Below are 7,582 nucleotides of genomic sequence, written 5' to 3'. Positions count from 1 at the left end.
TTAAGCGACTGCCTTCGGCTCAGGTCATGATCCTGGAGTCCCGGGATCGAGTCCCGCATCGGGCTCCCTGCTCAGCAGGAGCCTGCTTCTCCCTCTGACCCTCTTTCCCTCTCGTGCTTTCTATCTCTCATTGTCTCTCTCTCTCAAATAAATAAATAAAAAATCTTAAAAAAAAAAAGAAAAGAAAAGCCTTACATGAAATGCAGTGTGTGTGGCGTTTGAATCACAGGCTGCCTGGGTTTGGGTCCCAGATCCTTTGCACCTTACCTCAGACAAATCATTCCACACATCTGTGCTGCAGTTTTCCCATCTTAAAATAGGATCACAGTAATCATACCTACCTCATAGGGTTTTTGTGAAGATTAAATGAGTTAATATGGGCAGGACCATTAGCGCCATGCCTGAAATGTAAGAAGCACTTGCTAAGTGTTAGTTATTATTAAATGTGGCACCATTTTTCGCCAGTAATTGAAATCAGATTTTAATTTCAACCCAGGGTTGGTGAAGCTCTTAGGCAAACACATCATCTACTGCTAGTAGCACTTGAAGTCAGCATGGTCTTTTTGGAAAAGCACTTTGGCCACACATCCCCAAAAGTCATAAAGGGACTACGCCTTTTGATCCATCATTCCGCCCCTAGATATTTACCCATGGAAATCTTTCATCAAACAAGGAACTGTTACATTCCTACTTTCTGCCAGACTCTTATAACTAAGTCATAGCTCCTATCAAGAAGCTTAAAATCTAACGGAGAAGACCTCACACTGCAGTGTTAGCAGTCCTACCTGTGAGGGGGGAAATGGAGCATATAGAACAGAAGCACCTGTTTCTTTCTTTCTTTTTTTTTTTTTTTTAAGATTTTATTTATTTATTTGAGAGAGAGAGAGAACGAGAGATAGAGAGCATGAGAGGGAAGAGGGTCAGAGGGAGAAGCAGACTCCCTGCTGAGCAGGGAGCCCAATGTGGGACTCGAACCCGGGACTCCAGGATCATGACCTGAGCCGAAGGCAGTCGCTTAACAAACTGAGCCACCCAGGCGCCCCAGAAGCACCTGTTTCTTATTTGAGGTGAGACTTGGGAGCAAGCAGAAGATCAAGAACTATGGTTCTCAACTGGGGATAATTTTGCCTACCCAGGGAACATTTGGCAATGTCTGCAAATGATTTTTATCATCATGAATGGGGTTGAATGCTACTGACATCTAGTGAATAGAGGCCAGAGATGCTGCTAAACAACATCCTACAATGCACAAAACAGTCCCCCCCCACACACACACAATTATCCATCCCCAAATGTCTTTAATGTGGAGCTCAGAAACTAATCCAAAGCAATGACTGAGGGGCGCCTGGGTGGTTCAGTCGTTAAGCGTCTGCCTTTGGCTCAGGTCAGGATCTCAGGCAGGGTCCAGGGATCCAGTCCCACCTCAGGCTCCCTGCTCAGTGGGGAGCCTGCTTCTCCCTCTCCCTCTGCCTCTGCCCCTCCCCCTGCTCATGCTCTCTCTCTCTCTCAAATGAATTAATAAAATCTTTTTTAAAAATAAATAAAAATAAAATAAACTAGTATGCAGCCATTGAAAAGAATACTTTTGAAGTTTTGATAGCAATGTAGAAGATTTATGAAATAATATTCTATGAAGAAAATCAGAACACAGAAATTTACATACACTCATAGGAACACAGACATGTGCACCTGGTAACTTGAAAATTGTGTAAGATAAGCATAAGAGTGGATATTTTCTCTTTAATATTTTCTTGTCATGAAGGAATTCAATCTGAAGCAGCATGAGGACTCCAGGGTCACCCTTGTGGGGATTTTATTCCCCACAATTTTAGTATTATTTAAGGCTGTGCCCTGGAAGTTATATTTATGTCAGCAAGTTTCTTTTCCATAAAAATTCACACTGAGGGCTCTAATGAGTTAAAAATCGGTAAGTTCATCAGATTCCTGCAACTGTCCATTTACTAATATATTTTAGTTTTCCCTTGTGTCCCCTTTAAACCTGTGTCCATATAGAATCTTTCAAAAATGCAAATATGATTATCAGGTTCCTCTCTGGCTCTAACATCCTGATCTTCCTTGACTTTGGTGCCTCACAAAATTCTCAGGATCAGGCTCTCATTGAATTATAGTGTCACTCTCATGGTCCTCATCTCCTCTCTACCCACTGAACACACTAAGATACTTAGAGTTAACAGACTAGATAGCTTCATTACCTTCTCTGGGCTTTTGCTATAATTCTGTGCTAGATTGGAAAGAGTTTTCTCAATTCTTTACTTTCTCCCTTTATTAAAATTGTACAGCCCTTCCCTTTGTTATGTGACTATACTGAGTTGAAGAGTGTTCCCCCCAAATTCATGTCCATCCAGAACTTGTCAATGTGACCTTATCTGAAAATAGGGCCTTTGCAGATGTAATCAAGTCAAAATTATGTTATACTAGATTGAGCAGGGTTGGGGAGGGGGTCCTCATCCAAAGACTGATGACCTTATAAGAAGAGGAACATTTGGACACAGAGACACAGAGGAGACATAGAGGGAAGAAGACCATGTGACAACAGAGGCAGAGATTCGAGTGACACCTCCATAAACCAAGGAACGCCAAGGATTGACAGCAACCACCAGAAGTTAGGAGTGAGGCATGGAACAGATTCTTCCTAAGTACCTCCAGAAGGAATAAAACCTGCTGATACCCTGAATTTGGACTTCCAGCCTCCTGAACTGTGGGATTGGATTTCTGTTGTTTTAAACCATCCAGTTAGGGGCGCCTGGGTGGCTCAGTCCTTAAGCGTCTATCTCTGGTTCAGGTCATGATCCCAGGGTCCTGGGATTGAGCCCCGCATTGGGCTCCCTGCTCCGCAGGAAGCCTGCTTCTCCCTCTCACACTCCCTCTGCTTGTGTTCCCTCTCTCGCTGTGTCTCTCTCTGTCAAATAAAGAAATAAAATCTTTAAAAAAATAAATAAACCATCCAGTTAGTGGTACTTTGTTACCACAGCCCAGAACACTAATAGAGGGACTTTCCAGACTTCCCATCAGAGCCAGTCAAGTAGACTTCCCCGCCCTATTGAGGTTGGGGTTGACCATGTGACATCCTTTAGCCAATGGAGTTTTAGCAGATGTGATGTGAGCAGAGGTTAAATCTGTTTGTGCAGTTTGGCATGAGTCAAGAGAAGCACACGCTTTGGGAGCTGTTGGTCCCCAAATGAGACATGTGGCAGACCTGACCTACCAGCACACAGCCTGGAGCTGAGCCCCACAGATCCCTGTCCTGAAGTAAAACCAACCCACAGCCTACCCACAGACCCAGGAGGGATGAATACATGCTTTTCTAATATTAGTCAGCCACTGACGATACTGAGGTTTTTTTTTTTTTTTTTTTTAAAGATTTTATTTATTTATTTGAGAGAGATAGAATGAGAGTTAGAGAGCACAAGAGGGAAGAGGGTCAGAGGGAGAAGCAGACTCCCCGCCGAGCAGGGAGCCCAATGTGGGACTCGATCCCGGGACTCCAGGATCATGACCTGAGCCGAAGGCAGTTGCTTAACCAACTGAGCCACCCAGGCGCCCCTTTTTTTGTTTTGTTTTATTGTGTTTTGTTTTTTATGGTTAATCCCTAAATCCCTAGTGCCTGGCATGTTGCTTGGAATGAAGTAGTTGCTTCATAAAGGGTTTTCCTGCTCAGGGAATCTGAAGATGCTGTGCAAAAAACTTCACACATTCATCCACACTGTGGTTTTATGACTTACATGTACTACATGCTCCCTTATGCTCCTACCCTCCGGCTGCTTCTTCACCTCGTCTTAGACTAGTGTCCATGGTGATCTAAGAAAGTCACCCTGGCTTCTTTCCATTTCTTTACCAATTGTATAACTGTTCTTACCTCTTGGCCTTTATACTTCCTGATCACCAGCCTGGATGCACTTCCCCCCCGGGTAGGTTGGCAAACTCCTACTCATCCTTCAGGTCTCAGCTATCTTAGAGAGAACATCCCTGCTCCCCCCATCCAAACATCAAGGTCTGCCTCTTTTAGTAGTCCTTAACTGCAATTGAATGATTAGTAATAAAAATTTAGGTGCCTTCTCTCCCTTGATAGACTATAAGATACATAATGTCTAGCACGACGCTTGGCACATGGTCAGTGCTTAATACAGAGTTGAAGAATCACTAAATGAATTAATACCAGGTCATCTTTTGTAGGGAAGACCATAGGTAGGGACATTAATTGAACCAAGGCTCTGCTTTAATAATTTGAGAGGTGATAGAGGACATAGTTAAGAGGATGGGTCCAAGGGCCAGACAATCCAGGTTCATCCCATTTGGAGGAGTTACTTGACCTCTCTGTGCCTTAGGCTTCCCATCTGTAAAATAGGAATGATAATGAAAATACAAGAACCTCCTTCCTATGGTGATAGTATTAAGAGAGTTAAAAGTATATATCTTAATGTGAAAAGCAGTATGGCGGTTCCTCAAGAAACTAGAAACTAAACATATAATTACCATATAATCAGGCAATTCCACTTCTTTTTTTAATGTACTTTTTAAAGTTTTTATTTATTTATCTTAAATTTAATTTTATTTTTTAATTACCATATAATGTATTATTGGTTTCCGAGGTACAGTATGTGATTCATCAGTCTTATATAATACACAGTGCTCATTATATCACGTGCCTTCCGTAATGTCCATCACCCAGTTACCCCATCATTCTACCCCTGCCCCCCCATCCCCTCCAGCAACCCTCAGTTTGTTTCCTATGATTAAGAGTCTCCTATGATTTGATTCCCTCTCTGGTTTCATCTTGTTTTATTTTTTCCTCTCTTCCCCTATGATCCTCTGTTTTGTTTCTTAAACTCTGCATATCAGTGAGATCATATGATAATTGTCTTTCTCTGATTGACTTATTTCACTTAGCATAATACCCTCCAGTTCCATCCACGTTGTTGCAAATGGCAAGATTTCATTTTTTTGATGGCTGCATAATATTCCATCATATATATATACCACATCTTCTGTATCCATTCACCTGTTGATGGACATCTGTGCTCTTTCCATATTTTGGCTATTGTGGACATTGCTGCTATAAACATTGGGGTGCAGGTGCCCCTTTGGATCACTACATTTGTATCTTTGGGGTAAATACCTAGTAGTGCAATCGCTGGGTCGGAGGGTAGCTCTATTTTCTTTTCTTTTCTTTTTTTTTTTTAAAGATTTTATTTATTTGACAGAGAGAGACACAGCGAGAGAGGGAACACAAGCAGGGAGAGTGGGAGAGGGAGAAGGAGGCTTCCCGCGGAGCAGGGAGCCCACTGCAGGGCTCGATCCCAGGACCCTGGGATCATGACCTGAGCGGAAGGCAGACGCTTAATGACTGAGCCACCCAGGTGCCCAAGGGTAGCTCCATTTTCAACTTTTTAAGGAACCTCCATACTGTTTTCCAGAGTGGCTGCACCAGCTTGCATTCCCACCAACAGTGTAGGACGGTTCCCCTTTCTCTGCATCCTCACCAACATCTGTCCTTTCCTGACTTCTTAATTTTAGCCATTCTGACTAAATGGTTTTGATTTGTACTTCCCTGGTGCCAAGTGATGTTGAGAATTTTTTCATGTGTCTGTTGGCCATTTTGGATGTCTTCTTTGGAGAAATGTCTGTTCATGTCTTCTGCCCATTTCTTGATTGGATTATTTGTTCTTCAGGTGTTAAGTTTGATAAGTTCTTCATAGGTTTTGGATACTAGCCCTTTCTCTGATATGTCATTTGCAAATATCTTCTCCCATCCTGTCGGCTGTCTTTTGGTTTTGTCGACTGTTTCCTTTGCTGTGCAAAAGCTTTTTATCTTGATGAAGTCCCAATAATTCATGTTTGCCTTTGTTTCTTTTGCCTTTGGAGACATGTCTAGCAAGAAGTTGCTGCGGCCGAGGTCACAGAGGTTGCTGTCTCTGTTCCCCTCTAGGATTTTGATGGATTCCTGTCTCACATTGAGGTCTTTCATCCATTTTGAGTCTATTTTTGTGTGTGGTGTAAGGAAATGGTCCAGATCCATTCTTTGGCATGTGGCTGTCCAATTTTCCCAACACCTTTTGTTGAAGAGACTGTCTTTTTTCCATTGGCTGTTCTTTCCTGCTTAGTCGAAGATTAGCTGACCATAGAGTTGAGGGTCCATTTCTGGGTTCTCTATTCTGTTGCATTGATCTGTGTGTCTGTTTTTGTGCCGGTGCCATACTGTCTTGATGATTACAGCTTTGTAATAGAGCTTGAAGTCTGGAATTGTGATGCCACCAGCTTTGGTTTTCTTTTTCAAAATTCCTCTGGCTATTTGGGGTCTTTTCTGGTTCCATACAAATTTTAGGATTATTTGTTCCAGCTCTGTGAAAAATACTGATGGTATTTTGATAGGGATTGCATTGAATGTGTAGATTGTTGTAGGTAGCATAGACATTTTAGCAATATTTGTTCTTCTAATCCATGAGCATAGAACATTTTTCCATTTCTCTGCATCTTCTCAATAGCTTTCTGAGTACAGATCTTTTGCCTCTTTGGTTAGGTTTATTCCTAGGTACCTTATGGTTTTGGGTGTCATTGTAAATGGGATCAACTCCTTAATTTCTCTTTCTTCTGTCTCATTGTTACTGTATAGAAATGCAACTGATTTCTGTGCATTGATTTTATATCCTGCCACTTTGCTGAATTCCTGTATGATTTCTAGCAATTTTGGGGTGGAGTCTTTTGGGTTTTTCACATAGAGTATTGAGTCATCTGCAAAGAGTGAGAGTTTGAGTTCTTGACAATTCAGATGCTTTATATTTCTTTTTGTTGTCTGATTGCTGAGGCTAAGACTTCAAGTACTATGTTGAAAAGCAGTGATGATAGTGGACATCTCTGCCGTGTTCTTGGCCTTAGGTGAAAAGCTCTCAGATTTTCCCCATTGAGGATGATATTCGCTGTGGGTTTTTCATGGATGGCTTTTATGATATTGGGGTATGTTCCCTCTATCTCTGCACTGTGAAGAGTTTTTTTTTTTTAAGATTTTTTTTAAAGATTTTATTTATTTATTTGACAGAGAGAGACACAGCGAGAGAGGGAACACAAGCAGGCGGAGTGGGAGAGGGAGAAGCAGGCTTCCTGCTGAGCAGGGAGCCTGATGTGGGGCTCGATCCCAGGACCCCAGGATCATGACCTGAGCCGAAGACAGACGCTTAACGACTGACCTACCCAGGCGCACCGCTGTGAGGAGTTTTAATCAAGAAAGGATGCTGTACTTTGTCAAATGCTTTTTCTGCATCTATGGAGAGGATCCTATGGTTCTCATCCTTTCTTTTATTTATGTAGTGTATCACATTGACTGATTTGTGGAACCACCCTTGCAACCCAGGAATAAATCCCACTTGGTCGTGGTGAATAATCCTTTAATGGACTATTGGATCTTCTTGGCTACTATTTTGGTGAGAATTTTTACATCCATGTGCATCAGGGATATTCGTCTATAATTCTCCTTTTTGGTGGGGTCTTTGTCTGGGTTTGGGATACAATGCTGGCCTTGTAGAAAGAGTTTGGAAGTTTTCCTTCCATTTCTTTTTTTTTTTTTTTT

The sequence above is a fragment of the Callorhinus ursinus genome, unplaced genomic scaffold (assembly GCF_003265705.2).
Source record: "Callorhinus ursinus isolate GAN/ISIS: 27379988/994484 unplaced genomic scaffold, GSC_fseal_2.0 scaffold41, whole genome shotgun sequence".
Taxonomy (NCBI): Eukaryota; Metazoa; Chordata; class Mammalia; order Carnivora; family Otariidae; genus Callorhinus; species Callorhinus ursinus.
This window is presented reverse-complemented; position numbering follows the sequence as displayed.